General features: G+C 50.6%; 1 protein-coding gene and 1 long non-coding RNA gene across 3 annotated transcripts in view; one reads left to right on the forward strand and one right to left on the reverse strand.

Annotated features, from left to right (window-relative positions):
- The window catches only part of CUEDC1 (CUE domain containing 1), a 75,393-nt gene that overhangs the window by 21,932 nt on the left and 37,198 nt on the right, over positions 1-16,263 (forward strand). The window lies entirely within an intron of this gene.
- On the reverse strand, positions 3,272-5,531 carry LOC123477954 (uncharacterized). The gene is made up of 3 exons (XR_006653023.2): positions 5,181-5,531; positions 3,922-4,022; positions 3,272-3,829 (listed from the first exon to the last, which is right to left on the reverse strand). It is a non-coding gene; the product is annotated as an uncharacterized lncRNA (long non-coding RNA).

A 16,263-nucleotide genomic window follows, 5' to 3' on the forward strand; every position in this document is an offset into this window, starting at 1 on the left:
TCTGCCTCTCTGCCTGGGGCCGAGCCCCTGCCCCAGGCAGAGAGTTGCACTTCGGTGTCTTTTCCCCTAATCCTTAAGAGCACTTTAAGGGCTAATGGGCTTTTTGTTATGTTCCCGGGAGAATTTCAGCCCCTTGGAAAGGGTACCCCATTGGCTTACTTTTCTGAAGGCCTCTGGATCAGGCAAGTAGCTGCGTCTGCTCCGTGTCACGCTTGTGGGCTGCCCAGGGTGGCTCAGGCTATGCGCCGTCACAGCAGGTCCTCACCCCGCCTGCCCCACGCACGGAGGCTCGTCTCCGTGTTCCTCTTGCCCCTGTGTAGTTTACATGTTCATTACAGAAAAAGGAAGATGTTTAACTTCCAACACAAAGTGATTATTGTGATCCTTTAAAAATTGCCACGGGTAACATTTGGTTGTATTTCCTTCTGTTCTGTTTGTATGTGCATAGATTAAAAAAAAATAGCTGTGCTCTTACTGATTATGTCCTTTTCTATATAGTGTTTTCATGTAATGCTACCTAATGAGCATTTTTAATGAAATGGTATGGTTTTAAACCACTTTCAATGGCTGTCTACTCTTTCGTCCAGGGAAGTATTGGCTCCACCATTGCTTACCTGAGCACTTCCCTATTGTTGGCACCCCCCTTCCCAACTGGTCACTAAGCCTCAGCAGTTGATGGAGCTTGACAGTCAGGAGCCATTTGTTTGGGCTTTGTTGGGATAAAATTAATTCAGAGGGGGGCCTCTGCCGAGGCCAGCGCCTTGGCAGGCAGGGGCCTGGCTGGGCTATGGGTCTAGGGCTCTTGGCGTGGTGTCTTCATTCCTCGGATCCCTAGTCCTGAAAGTGTGGCACTCATTTGGGGTGGCCTTTGGTTGCTTCAAGAAACTTCTTGTGGCTTCTGCTGGGGGGAGCCATTGGGCTGCCAATTCGGGTTCGCTGTCAGGGCTCATTGATGCAGTGGTTGAATCTCAGTGTCAGCCTTGGGCCTGGCACGCTGACCCAAGTGCCAGGAACGTGCTGCTGTGACCCAACTTGGTCTCCTTCCTTGAGTGTTGGGTTTTTGGAGTCATTCTCTCCCACAGACAGAGCCTTCCCCCAAAGGCTCCTGGGTAGTCACCCAGAGTCAGCAGGTGCTATTCACCCTCTCAGAGGGACTGGGGACTGCAGTGACCTGGACTGCTAGAAACTGCCTGGGGCCAGCACCTTGCTGAGCCACCCTAAATGCCAGGAGAGACACCAAGCTTCTCTCCCAGTGTCTCTTAGTTATGCTTCTAATGACGATAATGATTAATAATCAGTATAATGATAATAAGCATTTTCCTTTCTTCTTGGAGACCCAAAGCCCCTTTCAGTTCTGTTGATTTCGACCCTTTTTCCCCATCCTGTTGAGAGGGGAAGTGGAGGACTGAGAGATGTGAGAATTTCGAGCAGCATGTAAGGAAGTGGGAAGGATTGGCCGGGTCTGGGTTCTAGTCCTGCCTCTGTCCTCTGTAAGTTTGGTTGTCACTTACGCGCTGAGCCTCAGTTTTCTCCTCTATCCAGTGAAAGCAATGCTGCCTGGGTTACAAAGTCAATATGAGGATCCCATGAAAGTATTTCTGTAAAATTCCCTGGTACACAGTAGGCGTCCAGTCAGTGCTATTTTGTGATGTTGTGCAGGGTCACGGAATGCACCAATCTCAAAGCCAGGAGGGACTTGTCCGCCAGCCCCTTCCCTGCTCATGTTTCCTGGAGTCCCTTCAACTGTGCACTTACCCAGCCAGCTCCAGGCAGGAAGCTTTCGTGCTTGGCTGATCACAGGAGTCTGGCTGATGAGAGTTGCTATTGTTTTCAGCTCCTTCTGGCTGGGACATCCTGCCAAGTCAGGCCCTGTTCTCCTGTACCCTGCTCATCCAAGTGAAAGTGACTAGGGCCCTTTCCCTCTGGCTTTTCCCTTGGATGGCGTTGAGAAGGCAACTCCAAGTGAATGCAGGGTGTGGTGTCATGATTAATTTGCTAGTGAGTCTTTGTAGCCGCACTTGTCTGCAGGCTCTTGCTAGAACGCAAAAAGCCAACAGGAAGTCAATGAGAGAGAGTCATCTGAGGACAGGCTTTGGTTCTGGGTCCTTGTGCCCTGGTCTGAGGTCATATCGTTGACTGTCTGCTTCCAGGAGGCAGTGGACTCTAGCCTGGCCAGACAGAGTTGGCCTTTGAGACTGCCTTTACAAGAATCTTATAAACTTTCCAGCCATCTGCCCCAAGACCTGGAGTTTTGGGTGCCATTCCTCCTGAGGCCATGGACCAGCTGCATTGGCCTCCTCCCCTGGGAACTAGTTGGAAATGCAGAATCTCGGACCTCACACCAAACCTACTGAGTCAGAACTTGGATTTTAGCAAGATCCTTAGGAGACCTATATGCATGTTAAAGGTCAACAAACACTGATTTAAAGATTTTATCTATCTATCTATTTATCTATTTACTTATTTATTTGTAGGGAGAAGGGAAAAGAGGGAGAAAGAGAGGGAGAGAAACATCGATGTGAGAGAGAAACATCTATCAGTTGCCTCTTATTCCTGCCCCAACTGGGGACCAAACCCACAACCTGGACATGTGCCCTGACCAGGAATCACACCGGCAACCTTTTGCTTTGCGGGATGATGCCCAACCAACTAAGCCATACCCGTCAGGACGGGAAGCATTGATTTTGAGCACAGTTCTCAGCCAGAGGCCCACATTAGAATCACCTAGAGAACTATTAAAAATGCACTTGAAACCACAGCCAGGCAGGGACAGTGTGCAGAAAGCAAAATGCAGAGCAGATGCAGCTGCAGGGGTGGAGTCTTCGCTTCATCCCTGACCATCCCGGGTGCCTGACGCCCAGCAGGCACGTACCTGTTTGCTCCTGAAGGTAGATGTAGTCTGAAGTGAAGTATTAAAATCAAATCCAGCTGTGTATACAATAGAACTTCATACTCAAACCGTGTTTATCCAGTAGTATAAAATTTGCCAACGGCCCTTCCCATGTCTTCCCATAGGTTAAAGGAACCATGAGCATGTCAATAGAATTAGAAAGATAAAAACACTGATATCATGATAAAAATATCATACACTAAGAATTGGTGGAATTTTAAGATAAACCACAGCAAAGTGGGTGATAGCTAGTAGATATAGCTTGCTTCCTTCCTCCCTTTCATGAAAGTATTCTAAAATTGTGGTGATGGTCACACATATCTGTAAATGTACTTTAAAAACCACTGAATTATGTACTTTGAGTGACTGAATTATATGGTATGTGAATTTCATCTCAATCAAACTGTATCTTAAAAAGAAAAAAAAGTACTGATTTCCTAGGACTCACCCCAGACCACTGAATCAGAATCCCCGAGACTAAATCTGAGCATTAGTATTAAACAAAGAAAAGACTTTCCTAGGCGATTCCAATGTGCAGCTAGATTTAGACTCCTGTCTTTGGGAGGAAGATGGGGATGGTAGCAGTTGCTGTCTGAGCTCCTACTCTGCATGAAAGGCTTTTTTCTTATCTGGGATCTTTCCAAGCCTGCAAGGTGGTAGGGCTCTCCCTATCCTAAGGCGTAAGCAGTGGGGCTGGGCCTGTCTGCCCTGGGGCGTCTTTTGCCCTTGTTTTGTTGTAACTGAAGCTCATAATGTTTAGAAGGACCTGGCTCTCTTTGGAAAATCTGGCGGAGGATTCTTTTTTTTTTTTTTTGGTAATTGTTTTCAGGGGACTCTTTTCTGGCTCAGGTTCAAGGATACTTTCAGATTGTGTGGTTTTAGGATTATTCAGCATGATGAAAATCAGAGTGGCTTTTAGTCCTTGGGTTCCTCTGTGTCCTAGAATGAAGAGTCAGAAGGCAAGGTCAGTGACGGGCAAGTTACAAACGAAGGTCGTAGAGACCTGCCCAGTCCGATTTATTTTGAAGTACCTGTATGAGTTTGAGCGAGACACTGTACATCGCTCCGTACCCATGCTCCACACTCCCGAGGGGTAACTGTTAACTGCTCTTTCCAGTTCTGCAAATCCGAGCTGTAAGATAGAATCAAGGGAAACCTAAGGCATTGGCGGGAAGTGAGCCAAATGGCGAACCCCAAGTCTTTTGCACTAAGAGCAGCTGGGAGGCCACGCTGGGAATGGTTGCCCGTGAGTCATAGAAAGCCCAGGAGAGTGCAGCCGCAGTGCCCAGACAGGAAGTCCACAGGACCCTGCGACAGAGCCTCCAGGGGGTTGGGAGCCTGCAGAGAAAGCCTGTGACAAGCGCAGAGAAAATGGGCCAGACAGAGAAACAGCCCTTTCTTCTCCTGTTTTGAACCACGTCCAAACTTAACTTTTAAGTTCGAATAAGGATTTGAAAATCAGACTGAGGCTCACAGAATCTAAGTCCAGGTTGCTCCGTGTATCTTCCTTATAAAGTCATGGACGATCTGTGTTTGGGGAATGGAGTGAGTGAGTGAATGTCTCGCTGCTTTTTTTCATCGCTTTTCTTTGTAAGAAAACACTTGGCCCTGGCGTTTCACAGCACCTTGCACTGCATAGGGGCCTGTAATACATTTCACTGTATGGTTAGGTCCTGTACCAAATCTATGGGGCTGGATGGGGGTCACACACCCTTCCACACAGTGAAATGCATGGTGACCCCCATTTTACAGTGGAGGAGAAACAGGCCCGCACATGCTAAGGGAGAGCCTTGAGGTCCCTCAGAGGATTAGGGGCAGAGCCTGGACTTCAGTCTGGGTCTCTGCCTCCAGGCCCAGCGCTCCTTCTGTTCCGTCAACCCTTCCCTATTGACTTTCTCTCCTGACCTGACCTCACAGGGCCCGAAGCGGGGGATCTTCAGTAGCCTTGGACAGATGTAGCTCATAGCGTACAGTCAATTTCCAGTGACCTGTACTTGTATTTTAAAACATACTTTCCTTTTTAATTACAGAACCAACACACAACTACTTTACTTCTATTAAAGATTTCAAAGAATACAAACAGAAAGCCCCTTTGACTACCCCCTCTCCCAATCCCATCCCACTCCTCAGAGGGAACCTCTGATGACAGTTTGATGTGGATCTTCCTAGCCCTTTTAACACAATGCTTTTTGTGTGTGTTAGTGATGGATTATCATAATCCCCAACCATCTTGCTAGCTTTAATTGCCAGCTGTGTGTCTGCGAGGAGAAAGCAAACATTCTAATGTTACCTTCAGCAAGATGACACCAGGACGGTAAATCAGCCAGACTGTGGGTTAGAGCAGGGACTCTCCAACTTGGAGGTGCATAGAAATCACCCACAAATGAAAATGCAGATTCTGAGTCAGTAGGTTTGGAATGGATCCTAGGACCCTGCATTTCCTTTTTTCAAAATTGATTTTAGAGAGGAAGAGAGAGAGAGAGAGAGATCAATTTGTTGTCCCACTTATTTATGCATTCATTGGCTGATTCGTGTATGTGCCCTACCCGAGGATTGAACCCGTGACCTTGGTGTATGAGGACAAAGCTCTAACCGCCCGAGCTACCCGGGCAGGTCCATGACCCTGCATTTCTAATAAGGTCCCAGGTGGTGCAGATGCTGCTGGTTGCAGGCCACACTTCTAGCAGGAAGGGTTTAGAGCACAGGCTCTGGAATCAAACAGACCCCTGGGCTTTTCATTGCTAGCTGACTGAGCTGGGCAAGCGTGTAAGTTTTCTGTCCTTATAAATCAGGGACAAGAATGATACCTTACCCATAGGATTGGTATGAAAACAAATGAGTGGGGGCCTGTGAAGCACTTAGACCTGTGCCTGCACATAGTGAGTGCTCAATAAATAATCAGTTATTAGCATCATCTAGAAAAAAATACCATGAAGTTGTCCAAGCCCAACAGAAAACGCTTGCTGGTTAGCTACTCTTTGGGGCTGTTTATACTGATGCACTTCTCCATTATTCATTTAATATCATCATCATCATCTGGATTTTTAATATGCCTTCTATGGTATTATTCCCATTTACTTTGGGGAGACTGAGGCTCACAGAGTTTGGTGACTTAACCAGACCCACACAGCTGAGAAGCAGCAGAAACACACTTACACCCAGGTTCCAGGTCTAGTGCTGGTCACGGACGCTGTGGCTGCCTCCTCCTGAGAACCTCCTGCACGCGTGGCCCAGTGGGTCTGCCGGTGGCATGGAAGTTACTGCTTTCGAACATGGCCCCAGAGAAGGGACTTAACAGGCTTCAAACTTTTTTTTGCTTCCATACCTGTTAAAAAGATTTTGAAAAAAATTTATCCCCTGACACATTTAAAAATTCACATATAAAATGTTTTATCATAACTTTAAGTAGAGTGCACGTGCAGGCTTATTGCATGTCATATACTTGCTTAGAATATATTTTTGTCATAGCCTTAGACTGGCAAACCCAGCCCATGCAGTTATGGGAGTTGCAGGCCATCACTCTTAATCGGCCAAGCCGACCTCATAATGTTAGAGCCATCAGCCAAATTGTGTTTTCGGTCAGAAAAAGGCGAACTCCCCTTTTTGATTCCAATAAATGTGTTAAACAGGTGTCCCTGTGGAGCTTCCTTACTTCTTAATTTAATCCTAAAATAAACAGATGGGTAGATAAGATAGATGAGGCTCCGCCCTCCTCCCAGGAGTGCTTCAATCTCCAGTTGTCTCTGTTTGGTGGCTTTTACACCCCAGGGAAGATCACGGGGTACAGTTGGGATGGCTAGGGGGTGGTCCTTTCCTTTGGGAAGGATTTAGGAGGGCCATTATGGAAGGAGAACAGGTAGACCAGATGGTTCCCAGCACCTCAATTTGAAGGATTCCTTATGGAAGTGGAAATTTTGGAAATAGAGTTCCTGAAATAGGGTTATGTCAGACACCCCCCAGAAAGTCCCCAGGTTTCTTAAGTGTACCCCAGTGGGAAGACCATTGAACCCGATGCCTCCTGGAGGTGATGCTCATTTTTGCCGTGGCTCACTCCAGAGCGCGTGGAACTTTGGGAATCTTTTGCTGGAACTAGGACTGAGCCTGTTCCTCCCCTGGGCTCCCTGGTGACACCGTGGACGCATGCCTTATGTTTCTCCCCAGCTCCTCTTCTCTCAGTGGGATGGTGGGGGCTCACACTATATAATGCCTCCTTGTTACAGAAAAACGGGTCCAGAACAGGAGCGTGACTTCATGGCCACAGAGTAGTTCACATATCCCACCGACAAAGCCGGCTGGCCTTCCCAGGGGAGGCATCGCAAGGCAAAAACGCCTTGGGTGGGTCAGGAGAGCAGGTCTTATGAGTCGGGCCGCAGCCTCAGTGCAAGTTGCTTGTGTTCTGTCATCCTCCGCGTCTCTATCTGTTAAGTGGGTCGATGTGGCAGGCATGGCGCCTGGTGTCCACAGGCTTTGAAGTTGGGCAGCTGTGTTTGTGTGCCAGCTGCTCGACTTTGGGCAAATGACTTACCTCTCGGTGCCTGTCTCCCCCATCGGTAAGTGGCCACGAGAATCGTCTCTCTCTCCCGGGGTGGTTGAGAGGATAAATGGGACAATGGCTGTTTAGTGTCTGACCCACACGACATGCGCAGTGCGTCGTGTTGTTGTCGTGCTTGTTTTTTGCCCTCCGAGGAGTTACAGTCAGAAAAAGACCGCGTGGAGTGCAGGCCTGGGTGGACACCCCAAGGGCAGGGCCGTGCGGGTATGTGGCATTGTTCCCAGGATGACAACATGTGCAAAGAGGCGCTTAATACGTGTCCCCTGTTGAATGGCGAGAACAAGCCGGGAGGCTCATGTTACAGCTCTTGAGCCCTAGCCGTCTGCTGAGCCTGCTGTTGGCATGTTCCTCAGGCCTTCATCCAGGAGCTCTTCCAGCCTCTGGCCTTCTTGATGCCACGGAGGGATGAGGGCTACCCCCTACTGCTCCCCGTGTTTGCTTTTACCTAATGGCTTTGAGAGTGCCGTGCTTTGGGGGGCCTGTTGGAAACCTGGGGCTACCCAGCCTCCTCGGCATCATCTAGGCCCCCGTGCCCTCTGTGTGACTGGGGACCTGTGCTCAGCTCAGGCTCCCTTCCGTTTGAAAGCTGCCCTGTCTCAGTTTCTTGTAGGCCACTCCCTACAGATGTCCCCACCTCTCCTCCCTTCCCCTCAGGAATTTTGTCATCTTTCCTTACAGGCTTCCAACTGGAAGTTGCTCGCCTGTCCTCCTGAGTCCCCGAGGAACAAATAGTGAAACAAAACAAGCATTCCAAGGCACCGAGAAGTTTCGGTGTTTCAAGGAATACCTTTGTCAAGCAAAGAATCCTTTTTGTAAGGTGAATAAATCACTCAGTTTGGATTTCTCTTTGGGATTTTTTGTTGTTGTTGTCAGGATCTTTCTCAAGAGTGGGGGCCGCCCTCTCCACTAACTGAAAGGACTCCTGGTAGGGCTTCTAGATCTTCTGATTACCTTTAATCTTCCCGCTGTCTTCCTGTCAGGCCTCTGGCCCCCAGACATCCATCACTCTGGCCCGGAAGGTGGTGACAGGCTTGTGTTTCTCCCTCTGTTCCTCTGCTTAGCCAGTCGCGTCTCCATGGAAACGGGTGCAGCCTTTGTGTTGCCTTTGCTTTGGGCAAATCGATGCCCAGTGAAGGTTATTCTTTACTCTCCAGCCCCCTTCCCCTTTTGGGGATCAAAGGAGGAGGTGGGGGCAGTGCAGGGATTGACAGGAGGCCTTGGAGTGGCCTGAAACGCCCTGGGTGGGGAGCTATGGTCAGTTTCAGCCAGGGACCCCGTGGTGTGGCGCCTGGCCTGCCCTGCCCTGTGTGGTCACACCTGCTGTGCATCATGAGGCCATCGGATGGAGCGAAGTGTGCAGTGGTCTATAGACACTCTTCGTCCCCCTGGGTTCTCCTCATTAGGGTACTGCTGGCCGCCTGCAGTGGGATGCTGGGTGGGAGAGCTGGGCACCAAGTCTTGATGTTTTGGTGGGACCTTGAGGGTGAGGCCTTTAACCTTGCTGGGCCTTGGTTTCTCCTGCGGGGGTTGAGAGTCTTTGAACCTCAGTGATAATGCAACTCCTTTTACCTTGAGGAAACCCCACATCTGGGTAAACTCTGCGAAGTTGTTGCCACGTGACTGTTTTATGATGCATAGTCAATCTTGTGTCTGATTCAAACCAGCGAAGCCTGGTTTGCAATGAAACATTCAGAAACAGGAACTTCTCTTTAGACTGAGCATCTTGCTCCTAATCTAGCTCCCACAGGTTCCCCCACCTGCTGCCTAGGGTGTTCTACATTCCACGCCAACCACAGCCTATTTGGGGAGCCTTCTGTTCCAGGCCAAAGCACAAGTGTTGGCCCGAGCAGCCCGGGGGCAGCCCAGATCTGCCCTGCGTCCTCACGGGCCCCCCACGCTGCTTTCAGCAGTGAGTGGGCGAGGGCGCCCCATGCAGGACGGGGTTTCCGGAGCCCAGACCGCAGTTTTCTGCCTGAGCTGTTTGCCTGCCACACTTCCCATAGCTACCTCTGTCGCTGCTGGCTTGAAAACCGCGTTATCCAACAGGGAAACAGGAGACTCCCAGCCACACCACACTCGTGCTAACTTTAACGCAGTCATGTTAACCTCACAGATTAAATCCACAAACTCCACACTTCATTTTAATATCGGCACGCTCTAGGCCCATCTGCTCGTTAAATTTAGCAAAAGATGTGTTTAGCCTCAGATTTTGCATTGTTTAAAAGCCTCCCTCGAGACTGCAGCCAGAGCCGAAGCTGGGCTGCCCAGGGAGACCTCTGTGCATGTTAGGTGACGCTCTTGTTGTGAAGGTCAAGTTGTCCAGTCTTCTGCCTGCAGAACGGGCAGTAGATGGAGCCGCCCCTTCTGGGGAATCTGTCCCGGGAAGTGAACTCTGTAACGCCTCTTCACAGTCAAGAAGTTTGTTCTGGAATCTAACCTAAATCCCGTTTTATTTGGTCTGTCTTTAAGAAAGAGGACAAAGAGCAATTATCTTTAATGCTTGACTCAGAAACCCTTAACTCTCTCCTCAGCCTTGGCCAAACACTTCCAGCCTTTGAGGTTGCCTCCTCCCTTTCTCTCCTTCCATAGAACAGTGCCCAACTTTCCTGTTGGTAAGACAAGGAGAAAAGTAGCTGCCTCACTGGCTGGTGTGAAAATTAAATAAAGACTGTGGGGATGTACCTTGCCAAGCGCCTGGCATATGGTTCATTTTCAATTACTCCAGTTGACTCAGAATACATTTTATTCCCGCCTACTTTTGTGCCACTCAGGGCTCCTGCTTTTCTTCACAGCCTCTGCTGAGTAAAGCCCCCTGGGCTAGAGGGACGTCCTCCTCACTGGCCTGTTCTTGGGCCCAGAGAGGTCAGGTGAGGGAGGTGCGAGCCACACCCCTCTGCTGCTCCCTAACCAGCTACCAGGAGACTTGGGCACAGAGTGAAAATCCTTTTCAGCCAAGGCCCTGGAGGGCATTATCCTTGTCCCTGTTTCTCGATTGGCCTCCAAGAATTCCTGCCTGGGACCACGGACTCCCTGCTCTCCCAGATGGATGCAGCACTGTTCTTGGTACCTCAGTGAGAGACAACGTGCTCTTGCTCCTGTGGACAGCCACCTGGGTTGGTGCCTTGTCCAAAAGGTGAAGTATGGAGCCGCCGTGACTCCAAAGCCACAGAGAGCGAGGACTTTAGAGGGAGCGATTTTTTTTCCAGATTAAAAAAATCTTTCTCTCCTTGAACCACAGATACCAGGGCAGAGTGGTTGAGCACAAGGACTATGGAACCAAACTGCCTGGCTCTTGCCTGGCCCCGCCACTGTGGGGACACTTGCCTCCCCGTGTCTCGCTCTTCCCTGTGGCACCTAGGAAGTGCTTTAAAAAATGTTCACTGTAATTTCCCTAGAGTTCTGAAGAAGTTGCCTGGTGGAGCTGTTCGATTTAAAATTTCCTCCTCTCCCTTTCTCCCGATCGGCGTAAATCTACACAGTGCTGACCTGCTCTGCGCTTGCTCTATGCTGGGCTCCGAGCTAGATGCTGGGGACAGAGAGCTCAATGGACAAAAAATAAAATAAAATCCCTGCCCTCCGGGTGTGTTCTGTCTGTTGGGGCCACCAACAGGCGCCCTAGTGATTGTGGTATCATGTGTCTAAGGGCTACCATGTTGATTGTGCAGGAGGAGCAAGAATCTAACAGGCTGAGGCTGTGTGCTGGTGAGCCAAGGAGTGAATCTGGCAAGACTTCCTGGAGGAGGAGGTCTGAAGATTGAATCCTGAAAGAGCCACTGTTGGTCAGGGAGCAGCTGCTGGGGCCAAGGCATTTAGGGTGCAGGCCCAGGGAGATGTGCTGGGGTGGGGTGGTGGCCACAGGGAGGAGCACTCCAGTATGAAACGTCCATGCAGACGTCCTTCTCCTCCCCACCTGGTCTCTGGGCACCGTTGGCACTTTGCAGCCCCTGTGTCCACTGCCTCACCGTCCTCCCCTCTCAGACCATGATTTGCTATCCACCGCTGGGGTAGTGTCTCTTAAGTGGGAGTGACTCAGAATACTCGAACCTCTTCCATTTGCTTGGGCCTGGAGGATGGGGATTGTGTGCACCAGGGGATGCTGATTCAGGAGGGGCCCCGAACCTTTGTCTTTCCAAAGCTCCCCGGAGATCCTGCTGTGCCCTCCAGCTGAGGCCCGTGCTCCTGGAAGCCTGTGCACCTCTCGGGCTTCCCCAGTAGGAATGGACGGGTCTTCCTTGCCCGGCTCTTTGCAATTCCTTTCTTTTACTTTTGCAGAGTGGCATTATTGCTCTTAGTTTTTTTATTGGCACGAGTGTTCTTTCCTCTCACCTGTGCTCTGCCAAAAGGGATCTCTATCACCTTGTTCTTCGGCGTAGACAGTGGAACTGGGACACACAGAAGTAAAAGTGGCCCTGGGTCCCAGAGAAGCTGGCTGCAAGAGTCCTGCAGAGGCCCAAGTGTCTGGAGCCCCACAGGTGTGAGGGGTGGGGCGGGGGTCTGCTCCTCACACTCACCACCTTGTCACGAGGAGGCGGTGTCTTCTTGTCTCCCTCTGGGGTCCAGGCCTGCCCACACAGTGGCAACCACTGTCCCTGCTGCTCTAATTTCTTGCCTGGTCACCTGTTCTTCTAACACTATCTGCCCATAAATCCTGCCCCCAAGTACAGGGTGACTTCCCTGGGAACAACAAAGTCTGCAACCGGTGGCCAAGCCTTTACCAGGGCCACACCAGGGTGTGACCATGACTGAGCGTGCGTGCTGGCAGCCACTGGCACCTGAGTCTCAGCCAAGTTGTGTGTGTACACATTCAAGGTAGCAGTCTCTGGGGCTGGGGGAGGGGCCGCGTTTGGCTGCAGTTGGAAGGGCCCCTCCCAGAGCCTCTTCTGCACGCTTCTGTTGTAATTCATTCTTAGTCTCCGTCCAGAAAAGAGATTTTTATCATGTGCATTCTGGCAGACAGTACTTGCTCACTAAGTGGTTTTTGACTGACAGTGAATGAATGAGTGGATGTCACTGGGATACCTGTGAAAGAAGTAGATTCAGTTCACCTGGGACATGCAGAATACCCCCTGGGTAATGTGGGGCCCCTGAAGTGTGCCTGTGCCTTTAAGGCCTGGTATGAGGGAGGGAGACGGAAAGTGGCCCTCATGAAGGGCACTGAGTGCCCTGTCCCCTCTTTCAGACCACCAGAACACTCGAAGTGCTGGAGGTGGTCTGGAAGAGCAGAGAAAGATCAATACTGGCTGAAGTTTCCAGAGATCCCTTGTGGAAAGGAGGACCTCCAGCCGGGTCTTGAAAGCTGGGCAGGGCTCACTCGGGAGGGCAGAGGAGCGGTGTGAATCGGTGTTCCGGTGTGGCCCCTGAATGAGTGGCATCGGCATCACCTGAGAACCTGCTGGATGTGCAAAATTTGGGGCCCCGCCCCAGATCTATGGAACCAGGAGCTTTGGGGGTGGAGCCCTGCAATGTGTGTCTGATGAGCCCTAATGCTCCTGGAGTGTGGTGACCGCTGATGCAGGAAAAGAAAGGGGTCCGATCCTTCTGTGAGAGGCTGGGGAACTGCAAGTGACCTGGCTTGTTTTAAATTTCTGTTGTCGGTGTGGAAGACAGGAGGGAGATGGGAAGATGAGCTAGGAGGCATCAAAGGAAGCAGGCCTGGGGGGCTGAGGGTGTCAGCTGGGTGGGTCGCGGCTGTGGGAACAGGGAGCCAGGCCAGGTGGTCCCCTGAAGGGAGAGTGGACAAGCTTGGTGGCACATTTGACCTCATGCCACACTTTAAGAGCACTGTTTTCTTTAAAATGTTTAAAAATGGCCTATCCCCCATCACACTGTTATATGCTAATTATGGAAAAATTTAAGAAAGGAAAAAGGGGAGCACACGGAATTCCACCGTGGGTACAACTATTGATACATTAGCCCGTTTCCTTCTAGTCCTTTTTCCTCTGCATTTTTTCTTTATGAGGTTGAAAGCATATCGTACATTTGCATTTGCATCCTGCATTCTTTGCTTAACAAAATACGTGTTTCCTGATGAGCTTCCAGGCTGTCTCTTTTATTGTCACAGGAGCCCCATAAACTGGGCAGGACAGCTCGTTGAGAGGAAGTAACTGAAAGTCAGAGAGAAAAGGAAACTTGGTCTATGAACTTCAGACAGCTGGGAAGTCTGTAGTCAAATGGCCTGGGTTTTTCAACTCATAAATTATAAGGAAAGAAAGGGATAAAGGGAGAATCTGTAGATAAACATCAATTGTCGTGTCCAGGGATGTACATTTGAGTGACAAAAAAAGTGCAAGGGAGTGACAACTACAAAAATCAGCTGGTGGCACCTGGAGAGGGCTTTGGAGTGGCTGGCAAAGTTTTGTTTTCCAATGTGAGTGGTTACAAAGGTGTTTGCCTTACTCGTTAAATTCATTCATTAAACTGACATTTGTTTTGTGCCGTTTTCTGTATGTTTTATTTTTTTTATTATCATCTTAAAAAAGGTTAAAAGGAAAAAGGAACTGGCTCCCTGTGGCAGAGCAGGGCCGGAGCCCAGGTTCCCCATTTCCCGCTCCGTTTTCATGTCCCACCGTCCTACACGTGTGGGCAGTCGGCTTACTCCCCGCCCAGCCTCTAGCCCTGAATCTGGGGTTTGCCGGAAACACTGCAGATTTGTAGCTCATTTTGGTTGACCTTCAGGGCTAAGCTGAGACAACTTAGCGGGGGAATGGTGATGCCCCTTTGACTCAAATGGGGAAATTCTTTAGGAGATTTGTTAAGAATGAAGGTGTCTCAGCCGTTTCATATCATCTTATTGGTGGGTGTTAAGGGGCGCTTGACCAATTTTTTTCTCTCTGGTTAGTTCAGAGATTCCCATGCAAACACCCAGCCATCATTTGCATTCTCAGAACCCCTTTCCATTCATTTCCTTAGAGTGACCCGTCAGGTTCCTTGAAATGATGTTTTTTTCTTTAATAAGCACCGCCCACCTGACCCCCCCAAACCTTTCCCCACCCCCGCCGCCTGTACACACCCCTGCCTCAGTGGTCCTTTTCCTCTGACTCCTTCCTGTCCCTCTGGAGAAGCCCAAGGAGGCAGTGCCAGGGCCACCTTGGGGCACACCCTAGAGTGGGGACAGTGGATGAACCCCGACAAGGCTCAGCACCCGCCTCCTCCTGGCAAAGCGCACGGGAGGGCCTTGAGTCCTGCGCATGTTGCAACCAGAACTTGGGCTCCTAACAGGTCTCGTGCTGCTTCTGCCTGGGTGTCAAGTTGCACAGGAACGGGGCCAAAGCTTCGGCCTTGGATGAGGAGGACCTGCTCACCTGGCTCTGCCTGTCTGGGGGAGGGGTCTTTACACCCGCCCTTCCCAGATGAAAAAGGCTCCTCTGTTGGGGGTCAGAGTCCACAGCCCTTCGTGTCCCCCACATAAAGCCCTCCAACCATCATACTGTTAAGGAGGAGGGCTTCCCTTTGGGTTCTAGAACAGCACTGATAGAATTTTCTGCGATGCGGGAGGTGTCCTGTCAATGGGATGGCCGTGAGCCTGGGTGGCTACAGAGCGCTTGAAGTGTGGTACAACTGAGGATGGGAGTTGTACATTGATTTACTTTTCACCCGTTGAAACTTCAATTTATATTGCCACGTGTGACTAGCAGCTGCCCTAGTGGACAGTGCAGTTCTAGCAGTGGGTCCCTGTGAAAGGCCCAAAGTGGCTGCGGAGTGGAGACGTTTCCGAGCCCGCCGCCCCTGCCAGCGCACACACATACACATCACGCGTTCCGGGAAGGCCCTGGATGCGATGCCCTTTCACAACGAAGCGCTCGGTTTACATAGTCTTATCTCCAGTGAGGCAGAGCTGCTGCTGACCACAGATGTGCCCCCACACACAGCTCCTCTGTCCTTGCGCAACTGGAGATAAGCGGGGTAAGAACTCAGGAAGCTGCGGACCTGAGAAGCTGCGTTCGGCAGTCCCAGCCTCCCAACTTGGTGTCCCAGCCCGGCATGCCCACGCCCCTCTCTTCGCTTTTCTCCTTGGGGAAAAAAGAACCTGGTGTATCTGTCCATCCATGACAGGGTGGACAGGCCACGCCTGTGTGAATAAGGCCCAGTTACCAGGGAGGCCAGCCCACACTGGCAGTTTTGATCTTATTTCCTATTCTGGATGGAAATGCTTGGCCTTAAGGAAGAAGGGTTTTCACTTTCTGCGAGAAGGTGGAGGCGGGGGCAGCTTTTGGTTTCTCTTTATATGTGTATTTCTTTCTGAGCAAGGTGGGACTGAAAGTACACTAAGGTATTTACAAGATGAGTGGGTCCTCCTATGCCCCAACCCCACTTTCCCACTGCCTAGCACCTGGGAGTGCCCTGTGATGTCTATTGAGTGATTGACAAAGAGTGAGATTTCTGCCTGCCAGGGCATCCTCTAGGACAGACCTCTGCTTATTCTCTCTCTCTCTCTCTCTCTCCCCTCTGACCTTCCCTTCCTATCCCCCCTGAAGTATAGGCAGACCATCTATCCCCTCCTGTCCGAGGCTCTCCAGTGCAGGCTTCAGGTTCTAGCACTAACTTTTCTAATGCGTCATAGCCCAGCAATGCCAAATGTCTCAGAAAGAATCCCTGCACCGCCATCTCCCCCGAGCCTTGTGGCCCGTGTGACTCTGCAGACCATGTGAACAGTCCTCATCAACAGGGGCGCCATTGTCCCCTGGCCCACTCCATGCAGATGGGCACAGAGCTGCTCTGTGCCGGCAGGATTTCCTGTGTGCCCCCTTCTGCCCAGGGATTCACAGCCTCTCCTGCAGCCCGGAGCCTCATCCTGCCTGATACCTCTCTGTATTTATTTTTA

Source organism: Desmodus rotundus, chromosome 9, assembly GCF_022682495.2.
Source record: "Desmodus rotundus isolate HL8 chromosome 9, HLdesRot8A.1, whole genome shotgun sequence".
NCBI lineage: Eukaryota > Metazoa > Chordata > Mammalia > Chiroptera > Phyllostomidae > Desmodus > Desmodus rotundus.